This window comes from Sapajus apella, unplaced genomic scaffold, assembly GCF_009761245.1.
Source record: "Sapajus apella isolate SASKATOON/1434 unplaced genomic scaffold, GSC_monkey_1.0 scaffold83, whole genome shotgun sequence".
Classification (NCBI taxonomy): Eukaryota; Metazoa; Chordata; class Mammalia; order Primates; family Cebidae; genus Sapajus; species Sapajus apella.
In genome coordinates this window covers 5,657,005-5,673,453 of record NW_022437023.1, presented here as the reverse complement: position 1 = coordinate 5,673,453, position 16,449 = coordinate 5,657,005, and positions in this window count along the sequence as shown.

Below are 16,449 nucleotides of genomic sequence, written 5' to 3'. Positions count from 1 at the left end.
TTATCTGACCTTTCCCAAATCGGCCAGTGGTTAGGCTCCTTTTCATCAGATCCTCAGTACTTAACCCAGTCCTATAATGTCACCTGGAGTGACTTAAATGTCATCCCTACTTCCACTCTCACCCCTGAAGAACACTTAATATGCATTTTATCACCCAACCGGCCCCTGACATTAAAAAAGCTACAGAAATTAAAATCTGGCCCTCAAACCCACAACAGGAATTAATCAACCTCGCCTTCAAGGTGTTCAATAATAGGGAGGAAGCTGCCTGGCGGCAGCACATCCTAAAAGTACAGATGCTGCCTCTGCCGTAAGACAAACCCCAGCCACACCACCGGCTCACAAAGACTTCAAAGCGCCCAGACTGCAGGGTCCAGCCGCCCCTCCCAGACCTTGCTTCACCTGTCAGAAACCTGGCCACTGGGCAGCCTGGGATTCTTCCTAAGCCCTGCCCCATCTGTGCGGGGCCCCCATTGGAAGCTGGACTGTCCTACTCATGTCCCTGCTTCCAGAGCTCCTGCAGCCCCACCCCAGAACTCCTGGACCAAATCCTTCCCAGATCTCAGCTTGGCGGCTGAAGACTGACACTGCCCAGACATCTCGGAGGCCCCCTGGACCATCACGGACACGAAGCTTTGGGTAACTCTTAGGGTGGAGGGTAAGTCCATCCCCTTCTTAATCAACACGGGGCCACCCATTCCATGCTGCCTTCTTTTCAAGGACCTGTCTCCTTGGCCTCCATAACTGCTGTGGGAATTGATGGCAAGGCCTCCAGGCCTCTCAAAACTCCCCAAGTCTGGTGTCAATCAGGCTAGCACTTCTTTCCCATTCTTTCCTAATCATCCCCACTTCTCCAGGCCCCGTTAGGTTGAGATATCTTAGCACACCTGTCTGCCTCCTTAACTATTCCTGGGCTACAGCCACACCTCATCACAGCCCTCCTCCCCAAACCCATACCTCCCTCAGTAGCTCCCCTTATGTGCCCCCACCTTAACCCTAGGGTTCGGGACACTGCCTCCCCGTTGCTTGCTACAAGCTACTCACCCCTCATCATCCCCTTAAAACCTAACCACCCTTACCCCGCCCACACCAGTACCCATCCCAGCACAAGCCTTCAAAGGCCTAAAGCCCGTTATTACTCACTCACTGCAACATGGCCTTTTAGTTCCTACAAGCTCTCCCTACAATTCCCCTATCCTAGCTGTCCGAAAGCCAGACAAAGTCTACAAACTAGTCCAAGACCTCCACCTCATCAGACTGTACTTCCCACCCACCTGGTTGTACCAAACCCTTATACCCTATCTTCCTACCCGCTTCCATAACTCACCATTCTGTTCTCGACCCCAGAAACGCTTTTTTCTAAAGCCCAAATTTCTTCCCCATCTGTTACAATCCTTTGCCAGCATACATGCGGCTCTCCCTGCCAACCGGATCCAGTTGATTCCCCAAACCCAACCCCATCCACTAAACAACAACTTCTCTCCTTCCTAGGCGTTGCAGGATACTTTCGCCTCTGGATACCAGGGTTTGCCCCTCTAACCAGCCACTTCATGAACTTACAAAAGGAAACTTAGCTGCCCCCACAGACCAAAAATCCTTCCCCCATTCTTCCTTCCGTTTCTAAAAAAGGCCTAGAGACTGCTCCCACTTTAGCGCCCCCAACTCCTCTCAACCCTTCCCTCTCTACACAGCAGAAATAAAAGGCTGTGCCGTCGGAATTCTGACCCAGGAGCCAGGCCCACGGCCTGTAGCCTTTTTACCCAAACAACTTAACCTCACAGTCCTGGGCTGGCCCTCATGCCCACACCGGCAATCCCTCAAAATCGTAGGCTATGCCCCACCTACCCCCAATAGCTCTCCCAGCCTCCATGGTTTAGTTTCCCCCTCACACCTCACACACTTCCTTCCAGCCCCTCGCTTTCCCCAGCTTTGTGCACTCTTTATTGAAACCCCCACAGTAACCACTGCTCTTGGACCTGACTTCAGCCCAGCCTCTTACTTAACACCCAACCCAAACCCTGAACCCATGACTGTATCTCCCTGATCCAAATAGCATCCTCCCCCCTTCCCCATCCTTCTCTTTTTCCTACTCCAGACCCAGACCACACGTGGTTACTGATGGCAGTTCCTCCGAGCCCAGCCGGTTGGCACCGGCCGAAGCTGGCTATGCTGTTGGATCTCACTCATCTGTTACAGAGGCTGCCACACTCCCCTCTTCCCCCACGTCTCAGCAAGCTGAACTGATTCCTTAACCTGTGCTCTTACTCCTCCGAAGGACTGCAGTAGTTAATGTCTACACTGACTCTGAATGCGCCTTCCACATCCTACACCACCACGCTGCCGTGTAGGCAGAAAGACATTTTCTCACCACACAGGGGTCATCTATTTTCATTGCCCTCTTAATAAAGGCCCTCCTTAACGCCACGGTCCTCCCGGCCATGGCCGGAGTTATCCACTGCAGAGGACTCAGGATTCGAGCCTCTCCTAAAGAACCCACAGGGTGTAGCCCTTTGAACTCTTATATGGCCGCACCTTTCTGCTGAGGCCTAAACTTACTCCAGACACCAGTACAAACGCTCCCTCTAACAACCCCACGATATCCCCGTGCCGGAGATCTCCCAGCAGTCTAAATTCTTTCCCACTTTTAGGTTTCTGCACCGCCCCCAATCCCACTCAAAGAGGCCCTGAGAAACACTGCCCCATCACCCCTCTGTGCCAGCCTTCCTAATATCCTACTTCCTTTTCCTTTATATTACTATATAAAAAGACAGGAATGTCAGGTCTTTTAGGCTGACGGCACCATGGACTGCCTGGTAATCTCTGTGACCTGCACATACACCTCCAGATGAGTTCCTGGAAATGCAAAGTCTGAAGAAACTAGAAAACCACAAAAAGGAAGAATGACCAACCCTGCGTGCCTAATTAACTTTGAGACATTCTCTGTTGTTCATTATTCCCACCTCAACTGATAAGGCAATTGGACTTAGTAACCCATCTTGGTCAACCCCTTCCCAGCTTGCAAAAACCGCCCTAAGCTGTCACTTCTGTAACTTTCCACTGCCTGCCCCAAACCTGTACCACCACCTCCTGGTCCTCCGCACTCCGCTGACGCTCTTCAGACTCAAGCCTGCCTGCACCCATGTGAATAAACAGCCATTTTGCTCACACAAAGCTGTCGGGGGGTGGGTCTCTTCATTCAGAGTGTGCATTTTAACACTAGCCACTACAGGAGTCCTTCCGAGGCCCGCTGGAGGCCCGGGGGTCTTCCCAGGCCCCTCAATCAGCTGCCCCCAGAGTCAGCAGGGCAGGGTGCTGCCAGTAGGGACCGCAGGAAGCACAGCACAGCCGCCCAGGCCTGGGGAACCTGAGACGGGGGCAGAGCTTCCAGGGCAGCGGGGCCTGACCTCCCCGGGGCGCTCCAAGCTGCAGGGCGCCGTCCACAGTGACCTTCAGAGGCGCACCTGCTCAGCAGAACAGCAAGCCATCTCCCCATTGTACTCTCCCCTGGTCCTTATGTCCCTGAGGCCACCGTTCCCCATCCCCAGTGCCTGGAAAAGCAAAAGCAGAGTGGCCCGGGCAGCCTCCAGAGTGGGCTCCGGGTGGCCAGGGCTCCTCAGGGCTAGGCCTGCAGCTCGGCTCGAGGTGCTTTTGCCAAGCTTGTCTCAAATCTGTATTCACCAGAGAACAAGAGCCTCCCAGCCTTTGGGGCTTCTGGGCCTGTAAAGACGCGTGTGCCTCTCAGGCCTCTCTGATGCAAGGGCAGGAACCATGCTAGGCCTGGGCTGGAATGGCTCTGCGACTCCAGAAGCTCCATCCTAAACTCCAAAGACGTCCAAAGGGCTGTGCTGCTGTGTGGAATGTGCATCACTTGTGAGCATGCCGCGGCTTCTTCCTTTGTGCGGAACAACCCAAGCAGGCAGATGTACAAACCGTGTTCAAAACCCGAGCCCGTGTGTGTGAGAACGCAGCTGTGGGTTTTCTCTTAGAAATAAAGTGGTGACTTGTGCTGTATTTGAGTCGTCACTCTCTGCAGCAACCCCTCTTGGCACCCAGGGACAGGCAGGGGGCCCAAGCCAGGGCCAGCCCCTCGGCCCCAGTGCCCTCATGTGGGCACTGCCATCCGGCCCTCTCCTCAGGCCCAGGCACTCAGGGGCATCTGCCCAGGCTCCGCTCACTTCCTCTGGCTCGCGGAGGGAGGCAGACAGCCCTGGAGCCCGGCCGGCCACAGGGGCACAGCCAGGAGCAAGGCACAGAGAGGCCGGCCTGCTTCAGGGTGGCGGGGAGGGCGGGATTCGGGCCACACTGTCACTGGCTGTACAAGGCCTTCGCTCAGGGTGGAGGGCCATCCAGCTCCCTTCCACGCCCTGTGGTGCCCTGTCCCCTCCACCCCATGACCTAGTCAGTGCCATTTCTGGGGGGTTAGGAAGTATCACTTTGAACCCGGTTTCCCTTCTCTTGTCATTTCTCCTGCTCTGAGCTCAGCCCCAGCTGTTTTCTTCCTCATGTCTTGCCCATGGGTATTTGGTAGCAAGTTCCCCCCATTTATCTTGCTTCCTGGGGGAAACACTGGGAAGGGAACCAGTGAGCCAGGAGCCAGCCCCCTGCAGGCACTGCTGCTCTCCCTGGCGCCAGCCCCGAGTCCTGGGTGTGTGAGCTCAACGTGTGAGCCTGCCGTCTCAGAGCCAGCGTCCGCTCCTCTGTGCAGCCCCACAGCTGGGCCTGAGTCTCCAGCAACTCCGCTGGCGCATGTGGGACCCAAGACTCCATGCGCTGAACACGAGGGACCCGGCCGCCTGGAGCCCTGGCCGCCTCCTCTGCTGTTGTCACGTGGAACCAGGCAGGGGTCTGCTCTTCTCAGTGTGATTTCTTCTTGGAACCTAAACTAGGGACTCTCCATGTTTTTGGTTTTAACTTCCACCTGGTGGCTTTAGCCGAGCACTGGAGCCCCGAGTCTGGAGCTCCATTTCCAAACGATGTAGGCATCTTCTTGGGAGCACACCCTCCTAGCTTTGGATCTTCCAGAACTGACAACATGTTTCCAAAAATGGCTGATATGAGTGTTGAACAAGACAAAACCCAATCCAGAGAGCACTGGGCTTTGTCCTGCCACTGCCCCAGGCCCCAGGTCATAGCCCCTCGGCCTGCCAAGTGCTGGGGATGGAGCAGGGATACTGCCCCTGCTGTCCCTGTCACCAACCTTCCAGGGAGCTGACACCAGCGTCAGTGTGAATGTGGCCCAGCCCATGTGCAGAGGGAGAGGATGCCTGTCTGGTCATGCAGGTTGAAGTTTGTGGCCCAGGGAGGCTTCCAGAGAAGGTGACAGCTGAGTAAAGCCCTGAGGGGTGGGGAACAAGACTAATGGCCCCCTGGAGGAGACATCCAGGAGGAGGGGGCCAAGGGAAGGCTCAGTGCCTCCTGGCTGGTTTGTTTGCTCTGCTGATGTCTGAAGACAAGGCTGATCCTGTGGCTTGGGATAATGTGAGGAAGTTGCTGTTTGTTCATCAGACAGACTAGTGTGGACTTTAATTTGTGTCATTTTATTAAACTGCTTGTTGGGGTTTGTGTTGGATCAAATTCACACATAACAATATTAACTTTAAATGTGAATGAGCTAAATGTCCCAAACAAAAGACACAGGCTGGCAAACTGGATAAAGAGTCAAGACCCATCAGTGTGCTGTATTCAGGAGACCCATCTCATGTGCAAAGACACACATAGGCTCAAAGTAAAGGGATGGAGGAAGATTTACCAAACAAATGGAGAACGGGAAAAAAAAAAAAAGCTGGGAGGGTTGCGATCCTAGTCTCTAATAAAACAGACTTTAAACCAACAAAGATCAGAAGAGACAAAGAAGGACATTACATAATAGTAAAAGGATCAATGCAACAAGAAGAGCTAACGATCCTAAATATATACACACCCAATACAGGAGCACCCAGATACATAAGGCAAGTTCTTCATGACCTACAAAGAGACTCAGACTTCCACACAATAATAGTGGGAGACTTTAACACCCCACTGTCAATATTAGACAGATCAATGAGAGAAAATTAAGAAGGATATCTAGGACTTGAACTCAGATCTGGACCAAGTGGACCTAATAGACATCTACAGGACTCTCCACCTCAAATCCACAGAATATACATTCTTCTCAGCACCACATCACACTTATTCTAAGATCTTTAAAATTAAACTAGCTGAAATGAGTAGAAATACAAAAACTTGGCCAGGCGTGGTGGTAGGTGCCTGTAGTCTCAGCTACTTGGGAGGGTGAGGCAAGAGAATCACTTGAACCCAGAAGGTGGAGGTTGCAGTGAGCCAAGATCACACCACTGCACTCCAGCCTGGGCGACAGAGTGAGACTCCATCTCAAAAAAAAATGCCACCCCTAAGTCCACAGCAGGCCCCTGAATCAGAACCTGTAGGGGCGGGCAGTGTGGACATGTCACTTTATCAAGTTCCCAGGTGATTCTTACCCACCACAGAGTTTGAGAACTACTGTTCTAATAGTCACTGAAACTGTAAACACACTGATGCAGGTGTCTGCTCCCTGGAAGGTGAGGGAGGGCAGGAAGGGCAGCGCCCTTGCTCCATTCCCAGCACTTGGCAGGCCAGTGGGCTGTGACCTGGAGCTGGGGGCGGGGCAGTGGCAAGACAAAGCCAGTGCTCTCTGGATTGGGTTTTGTCTCTTTCAACACCCATGTCACTCAATTATTGGAAGTTTTGTGGTCTCAGGTGAGGCAACAATGGAACGTGGAACCACTTCAGAAGAGTCTATCCTGCCACATCCTGGGCCAGTGAATCCTGGTATGGAAGACGCAGGGTGGCTATGGGGCGCTGGTGGGAAACCTTGTCAATGGAAGAAATGCTAAGACTCTAGAGGCAGGCAAAGGGTCTCTCAGAGTCTGTCATCAGTTCCTACCAAAATGAAAGACCAGTGTGTTAGAAAGCTGCAACTTCAGAAGAGGAAAATGGGGTCCCAGAGCCCATACAGGAGCTTACAATGAGCCTCAGGGACTGTCCCAAAGAAGGGCAACTTCAAAAACCACATGAGTGCCCACCAGAGCCAGATGCTACCCAGGGGCCTGGCTGGCCCTCAGCCTCCTCTTGCTTGAGCCAACATCATCCTGATACCAAAAACTGGCAGAGACACAACTAAAAACGAAAATTTCAGGCCAATAACCATGATGAACATTGATGCGAAAATCCTCAATAAAATATTGGCAAACCAAATCCAACAGCACATCAAGAAGCTTATCCATCACAATCAAGTTGGCTTTATCCTTGGGATGCAAGGCTGGTTCAACATACACAAATCTATAAATGTAATCCATCACATAAACAGAACCAAAGACAAAAGCCACATGATTATCTCAATAGATGCAGAGAAGGCCTTAGGCAAAATTCAACAGCCCTTTATGCTAAAAACTCTCAATAAACTAGGTATCAATGGAACATATCTCAAAATAATAAGAGCAATTTATGACAAACCCACAGCCAATATCATACTGAATGGGCAAAAACTGGAAGCATTTCCTTTGAAAACTGGCACAAGACAAGGATGCCCTCTCTCACACCACTTCTATTCAACATAGTATTGGAAGTTCTGGCCAGGCAATCAGGTAAGAAAAAGAAATAAAGGATATTCAATTAGGAAAAGAGGAAGCCAAATTGTCTCTATTTGCAGACAACATGATCGTATATTTAGAAGACCCATCGTCTCAGCCTCAAATCTCCTTAAGCTGATAAGCAACTTCAGCAAAGTCTCAGGATACAAAATCAGTGTGCAGAAATCACAAGCATTTCTATACACCAGTAACAGAAAGCCAAATCATGAGGGAACTCCCATTCACAATTGCTACAAAGAGAATAAAATACCTAGGAATATAACTAACAAGGGATGTGAAGAACCTCTTCAAGAACAACTACCAACCACTGCTCAAGGAAGTAAGAGAGGACGCAAACATTACATGCTCATGATTAGGAAGAATCTATATCGTGAAAATGGCCAAACCGCCCAGTGTAATGTATAGATTCAATGCTATCCCCATCAAGCTACCATGGACTTTCTTCACAGAATTGGAAAAAAATATCTTAAACTTCATATGGAACCAAAAAAGAGCCCATATAGTCAAGACAATCCTAAGCAAAAACAACAACAACAACAAAACAAAAACAAAAACGAAGCTGGAGGCATCACATTATCTGACTTCAAACTATACTACAAGGCTACAGTAATCAAAACAGCATGGTACTGGTACCAAAACAGAGATATAGACCAATGGAGCAGAACAGAGGCCTCAGAAATACCACCACACATCTACAATCATCTGAGCTTTGACAAACCTCACAAAAACAAGCAACGGGGAAAGGATTCCCTGTTCAATAAATGGTGCTGGGAAAACTGGCTAGCCATGTGCAGAACGCAGAAATTGGACTCCTTCCCAACTCCTTACACTAAAATTAACTCCAGATGGATTAAAGACTTAAACATAAGACCTAACACCATAAAAACCCTAGAAGAAAACCTAGGCAAAACCATTCAGGACAGAGGCATAGGCAACGTCTTCATGACTAAAACACCAAAAGTACTGGCAACAAAAGCCAAAATAAACAAATAGGGCCTAATTAAACTCCAGAGTTTAATTAGAACAATCTAATTTGCTTAATTAGATTGTTCTTCTGCACAGCAAAAGAAACAATCATTAATCAGCAACCAACAGAATGGGAAAATTTTTTTGCAATCTACCCATCAGACAAAGGGCTAATATCCAGAATCTACAAAGAACTAAAACAGATTTACAAGAAAAAAAACAAGCCCATTCAAAAGTGGGCAAAGGATATGAACAGACACTTTTCAAAAGAAGACATTTATGCAGCCAACAAACATATGAAAAAAAGCTCATCATCACCGGTCATTAGAGAAATGCAAATCAAAACCACATTGAGATAACATCTCAGGCCAGTTAGAATGGCAATCATTAAAAAAATCCGGAGAGAACAGATGCTGGAGAGGATGTGGAAAGATAGGAATACTTTTACACTGTTGGTGGGAGTGTAAATCAGTTTAACCATTGTCGAAGACAGTATGGTGATTCCTCAAGAATCTAGAAACAGAAATACCATTTGACCCAGCAATCCCATTACTGGGTATATACTCAAAGGATTATAAATCATTTTATTATAAAGACAGATGCACACGTTTGTTTATTGCAGCACTGTTCGCAATAGCAAAGACTTGGAACCAAACCAAATGCCCATCGATGATAGACTGGATAAAGAAAATGTGGCACATATACACCATGGACTACTATGCACCCATAAAAAAGGATTAGTCCATGTCTTTTTTAGGGACATGGATGAAGCTGGAAACCATCATTCTCAGCAAACTGACACAAGAACAGAAAACCAAACACCACATGTTCTTACTCATAAGTGGGTGCTGAACAATGAGAACACATGGACACAGGGAGGGGAACATCACACATCGGGGCCTGTGGGGGGTGAGGGGCTAGAGGAGGGATAGCAGGGGTTGGGGGATTGAGGAGGGGTAACATTAGGAGAAATACGTAATGTAGATGACAGGTTGATGGGTGCAGCAAACAACCACGGCACATGTATACCTATGTAACAACCCTGCACATTTTGCACATGTACCCCAGAACTTAAAGTATAATAAATACATTTTTAAAAAAAACAGAATGGAAAACAAGATGGGGTGTCAGCAGCTCAGGAAATGGTGGAAGCCAAGAAACAGAGGATGACCCAAAGCCCTGGGCAGAGTGGACTGGACATTTCCATATCGGACCCGATGGATGCACAACTGACAGATGACACAGCCCTCCTCAGACACACGAGCAATTCAGAGTGGCCGCACCTCCGCCAGGGCAGGCCCACCTGCTCCAAGGCAAAGAATGCCATGGGGCTTCCTTCCACCCCGCACCTGCCCAGCAGCCTTGGTTTTCTCTTCTGTCCAGTGGAGCTAACACCAGCACCTTTTGGGACTATGAGGATTAAATGAGCCTGCGGTGGGCGGGGGTGGGGTTGTGGGGTGGGTGAGAGTGTGAGTGTATGTGAGAGAGGGAGGCCAGTCGTCTCCACGATGATAACATTCTCCGGGTCTACACCAGTGGCCCTTTCTGCCTGCATTACTACAACATGGTCCCAATGCTGCACTTCACCGTCTGGTGCCTCCGTCCACTCCGCTCCTCGGCCTTCCTCCCGGGGGTTTCTCCTGTCTTTTCTGGGTCCCCTTTGGAAATGTGGGCTCCTCAGAGTATCTGGAGCCACCTTCCCCCCAGCACCTCCACCTCTAGGGACCTGGCCCTTTGGGACTGGGCAGGGCCCTGGGGCATGGGGCACCCAGCTGGCCTCCAGCAGCTGTTGGGGAGACACCCAGGGAAGCCTGAGGGGCAGCAGCGCTGGGTACAGGGTGGACAGGCCTGAGCTGAGAGGCCCTTCCACGGACCATGGACACCCGTCCTGATCGACGACACTGCAGATGAGAGCCAGGGCCAAGGGCACTGCTCAGATGCCCTGAGGTACACAAGGGCAGCTCAGGAGCTTGCAGGCGCTGGGGGACAGAAACGCAAGAGGCAGGTGGCAGCCCAGCCACCCCTGACCGCTAGACCAATGGGAGCGAGGCACAGATGTGCTGGGACCTCTGCTGCATTTCTGCCATTCCCAGTGATGCCCTGATGACTGCCCATCACCACGGCCCTCCTGGGCCAGCCAATCACTAAGAGACGAGGATGCAAGAAGGTGGTAGCTACTGCTCCCAGCAAACATGAGCATCCCCTCGACGCTGCTAGAGGCCAGAGGTGTGCCCCAGGGCCCTGCCTGGAGGTGGAGGTACTCAGGGGCCTATGAAATGCACCAAACACCCACGGAAGACAGTGACACCACGTGGGCCCAAGTCCGACTTCCCCACCATTGCCCAACTTCCACGGACTCTGCAAGTTTAAGAGGAAAAAAGACGGGAAGCCATTTCTGAGAAAATCCACCCAGTACTCTCTGTCTGGGGCGCTCCAGTTGGGGAATGCATGTGTCAAGGTTCCAGATTCAGGCTTTCGTGCAGGCTGCATTAGGGAGGTGGCTTCGATCTGGCTGCACCCTGGAATCGCCTGTAGAGCTTTGTGAGGAACCACCCCTGACCCGTCACCCCAGAGACTGACTTGGTGTTGGGTGGATCCAGGCACAGACATTTTAAAAAACTCCGCAGGTGATTCTAAAGGCAGTCATGGCTGAGAGCCACTAGGCAGGGGTCTGAGCTGGTGGAACCATCCACATTCCCCAGCTGGGGAAAGGATGAGAGGGCGCTAGAGCTCCCCCAGCCTGGGAGGGGCCAAGCTGGCCCAGAGCTGCATCCTGACTCCAGGCCCAGGGACCCCTTCCCTGCCGCCAGAGCTGACCAAGTGGAGGGGGAGCCATGGGGCCTGGGAGGGGCAGGTCTTCCTTTGAGGGCCTCCCAGAAGGTGCCAGAACTCTTCCTCCTCCCGCCGTCCACTGTCCCACCCATACCTCCTGCCTTGAGTCCGCCAGGACTGCTGACGTCACACACTTTGTCCCTCCTCATCTCGGGCCCCCCAGGAGGGCCCAATCCCGATCCAGTCCCCCAACAGCTCTCTAGTACCGTCCTCACCTGGCACAGCCACCTGGGGGGCCCAGCAACACCCTCTGGAACCTGGCTGACTGAGCCCACTCTCAACCCATGACGGCTGCGGGGCTGAGAGCTCCTGTAAGTCCTCCGATATCACAGAGCCACCCCTGCAGGACTTGGTGGCCTAAAACAACATTTGTTTTGCTCGGGAACCTGCAGTTTGGCCGGGGCTTGGCAGGGACGGCTCCTATCCACTCCACTTGGCACCACCGGGTCAGCCCTAAGGCTGAGGTGGATCATCTGGAGCCTTGCTCACTCGCCATGCGTGCGGCCCATGCACAGCTGGGCACCTGGGCACCACTGTCTCCGTCTGGTATCTCCACATGGACTCTTCAGCATGGAAATGCTGCTCAAAGGAGCAATTTTTTTTCTTTAACTGAGGTGAAATTCACAGAACATAAAATTCACCATTTAAAAGGAACAATTCTGTGGCATTTGACATCACAGTGCCGTGCAACCACCACTTCCAGAACATTCTCATCACCACGTTCCTCACCCCAGAAGGAAACCCCACACCCATTAGGCAGTTGCTCTTATCCTCTCCTCCCCCAACTCTTGGTGACGGCCAACCTGCTGTCCGTCTGTGCAGCGTCCCCCACTCTCCGGTTGCTTATACGTGGACTCACAGGTTCGCCTTCACGTCTGGCTTCTCTCACTTTGCAGAACGTTTCTGAGGTTCCCCCGGACTACAGCTGGTGTCAGCACTTTACTGCATTGACGGCTGAATTGCAGGACGGCACCAGGCTTTGTCTATCCTTCCATCTCTTGATGGACACTTGGGTTGTTTCTACTTTGGGTTGTCATGAACAGGACTGCCTCAAACATGGGGGGACTTGTGTGGGTCCCGGCTTTCAACTCTGTCGGGTATATGCCTAGCAGTGGCATTGCTGGGTCGCGTGGTAATTCCCTGTTGTATTTTTTGACATGCCAGCAGGGTGTCTACCACAGCGGCTGCACCATTTTACTTTCCGCCAGCGAAACACAAGCCTTCCAGCCCCTCCACATCTTTGCTGTCACTTACTTTCCATTTTTTAATTCTCGCCAACTATTGATAACGAATGGCCAGACTTCCTGTGCATCAGCCCGCGTTCCCAAGGCACATGTCACCTAAGAGCACCAGATGGGTCTCTCATGCACCTTTCGGATGCAGCCTCATGGCCAGGAAGCATCACCTCCACCACATGCGCTCCTGGTTGGAAGCGTCACCAAGGCCTGCCCATGTCTAAGGGGAGAGGCTCCACTTTCCCATGAGAGGAGCATCAGAGAATTTAGGGAAAGAACATGTTTCACAGTCATGACATCTCCCATCACTCTCTCAGACCAGCGCTACACAAAGTGTCATCTTGTGACAAGATAAGGAGCTTATACCAGAGGAGGCTTCAGCACGCGGCTTCTTCGTCAGGACAGTCTTGCCAGCTGATCCAACTGTGCTGCCTCTCACTCAGGGGCCTGGGACACAGTGAAAGACCTGTGCCCCCCCGGGGGTGGGGCTCTGAGTCTCCCCAGGGTACACAGGGCTGGAAGTTTATACAGTTTGGGAGCCACCCTTTAAGAAAAAAAAATCTGACTCCAAAATTAGGCACAAAATGGGAAAAGAAAATTCACAGCAGATGACAAGTTTTAAAGTCGATAAATACCCAAAGGTCTGCAGTCCAGCCTCACTGACAGTGACATACCTGTCACACCATTCCTACGTTGCTTGGCTGTGTCCTCTTTGATCACCCCTTCCCACTATAGTGATCTTGTAATATGTGGGAATAGATTCCTCAATCTTTCTGCTAGCATGGTTGGTTTCTGTTTTGAATTATTGATACTTTAGAAAGTTTCTTTCATCTTCGCAACTCTTATTGGCATAGCCATGTACATTTTTAGGATCGTCAAACGTGGGAGAACGGCTATCAAGTTCCTTTCATGTCTGAGCTGCAAGATTCTAGAGGACGCCCAGCATTCCTCAACTTGTCTTCAATGCTCTGACAAGAGGGTGGTGCGCTTCTGATGGGCTGTGCGGCCCTGTCGAGCGTGTTCCTGGCAAGAGCAAATGTCTGTATCAAGCAGGTATTGATGAGAATCAAGTCTTCGTGGTTTAAGTTCTCACACCTGCTGGCAGGAAGAATCTTCCACAGACTTCCGGCTCCCCACATTTCAAGCTTCATCCTCCTCCATGACCTGTACTCCCTGTTCTGTCCCATAGGACAGGTTCCCATCACAGTACAGCTGTCGCCCTGCTCCTTCCACTGGCCACACCAGGTGACAGGCATTGGACAAGGAGCATGTTCTTGAAGCCAGCCCTACCCCAGGATGACTGGGATGACCTACTAAATGCGGAAGTGACTGTGAACTGCACAAATATATCCCACTAACCTCAAAAGAATCATGTCCCCAACTCTGCTAACCCTTAGCCAGATCCCAAAAGTGCCATGTGGCCTCAAGACCATCCAACAGAAGAGGAAGTGTGAAGGAAGAAAGTTAGGATGGAAGGAGGGAATGGTTTTAACCAGTGGCAGTTAAAGTATCTTGCTCTTGCAAATTTTATAAGATCTTGGGAACATGAACACACTGCCAAGGCCCAATCACGAGGGAGGGTCTCAGGCACAGGCTCTGTCTCCCAGTAAACGCCACCAGTGCCCCACCAAACCCTTGCTCCCCCTCACCCAACCTCACATACTCCTCACAACCCTGTTCCCTATGTCTAAGCAGCAGAAGGATCCCATCCCCACCTGCCTGCCCCGTGCCCTCAGGTGCCAGCCTGTGCACTACGGCCCATCATGGGCATTGCTCCCAAATTTCTCCCTCACCATGGGATCATTCCAACAGCACAAAAATATGCAGCAACTTCTTATTCAAAAATAAGCTCCCTCGTCCCCACATCCACTCTGCTGCCCATTTGTCTGCTTCCATTGTAGCAAAACTCCTTGAAAAAGAGGTCCAGCTGGCCAGCCTTCCCACTTTCCCTCCCCAGGAGTCAGCCCCCAGTGCCAAGGTGGTTGGTGCCTGGAGAGCACATCCCAGAAGGGGCCACTCCCTGCTCCTTGAAACGCTCCTTTCCCTGCTTTCCTGGTGGCTCCTTCTGGGTCTCCTCTGCAGGTTCCTCGTCTCCTTGGATGGCGTCCCCAGGCACAGCCTCCATCTGTCTCTTCTCCATTTACACCCCCAGCTCATGGCCTTAAATACTAGCTGTCTGCAGGTGACTCAGAACTGCTTATCTCATTTGTCCACCGACAGCCACAGTGGCCTTATTCACAGTAACTACAACATGGAGGCAGCCCCAGCGCCCCTGACTGAGGGGCAGGCAAGCACAGTGTGGTCTGTCACACAACGCAGTAGCACCAGCCTTAAGAAAGGACATAGACACGTCCACCACGTGGGTGAGCTCAGAGCACATCGTGCTAGGTGAAATCAACCAGACACAGACAAGCACTGTATGATTCCACTTCAAGTCCTGGAGGTGGATGGTGGTGCTGGTTGTACCACGTTATGAAGATTGGGTAATACTAAACTGTACACTGAAAGACAGTTCAGGCGGCAAACTGCACATTCTGTGTATTTTACTTCCATAAAAATTATTGGAAAATAAATGCCCATGTCTAGCTAGGACCCGTCCATGGAGCCCTGGAACGGTGTGTCCAGGCACCTGCCCACCACATGCATTTCTAGCTGGGTGCCTCGTCTACACCTCAGCGGTCTGCTCTGACCCAACCCCCTTCACACTCCTGCCCATTGTTCATTAACAGCCTCTCTGTCTTTCCAGTGGCTCACAGCCAAAACTAGAAGCTGTTTACCGTTCCTCTTTTCTCTCTCCCCCCACCCACAGCCTCAAAAATCACTCCAGGATCCGGCTCCTCTCACCACCTCTCCGCCACCTTGGGGCACTGAGCCTTCCCACTGCCCTCCCAGACCAGCCAGCAGCGTCCTCCGGTCTGCCTTCTCCACGCTCCCTGCAGGCTGTTCTTCCCACAGCAGCTGCCTGACCGAACCCCCAGACGGCAGGCAGGGCTCTCCATGCCCACCGCAGAGAAAGGCCCTCAGACCCTATGCTTCTCCCCCTGAGTGTCATGTATGGCTGTCACCCAATATTCTCTGCACATCCCTTATTTTGCTCCCTCTTGCTGTAGGCTGTCATTTGGGTCACCACCATATCCTGTGTCTGGGACAGTGCCTGGCAGATAACAGGTGTGGAATGAAAGTCACTCTAGCCAGGGCTGTGGGGTGGAAGACGCCTAATGGGGCTCTCAAGGTACAGACTCAGAGCTTCCACCTCTGGGGTCTAAGTCTTGTCCCCACCCGTGCCCCGAACTTGAGTACCTTGTCACGCAGAGCGGATCCCTCTCCTGCCCCGGGACTCCCTCCTCTTCAGCTCCTCCTGGTGTTTGGTAGGTGTGGCCTCAGGACTCGAGAGACCACTCCAGCTCCCTGTCAGTGAATTCTCCCACTGAATCCTGTGATGTGTCCCCCAGGCCTCTTCAACTCACACTCCTCACTGCACGAATTCAAGGGGCTGCCTGGAAGAGGTGGCCATGAGGGGAGCCCGAAGTGTGGAGTCCTTCCCAGCGGAAACTCAAAAAGCCTTTTAATAAGGTCCGGGTGTGGGGAGCTTGCTCATTTATCAACAGTTCAATCACCCAAACCTGTGCGATGCTGCAGATGGTGTGCAGGTGTGCGGCGGGAGGGCCAGGCCTACGCCTGGCACGCACTCGAGGTTGCCCACCCTCCTGCTCCAGGCACTTCATCCATCCCAGACTCTCTCCAGTGACCGGCAGGAAACAGCCTTCTGTGTTTGTGTCAATTGGGGC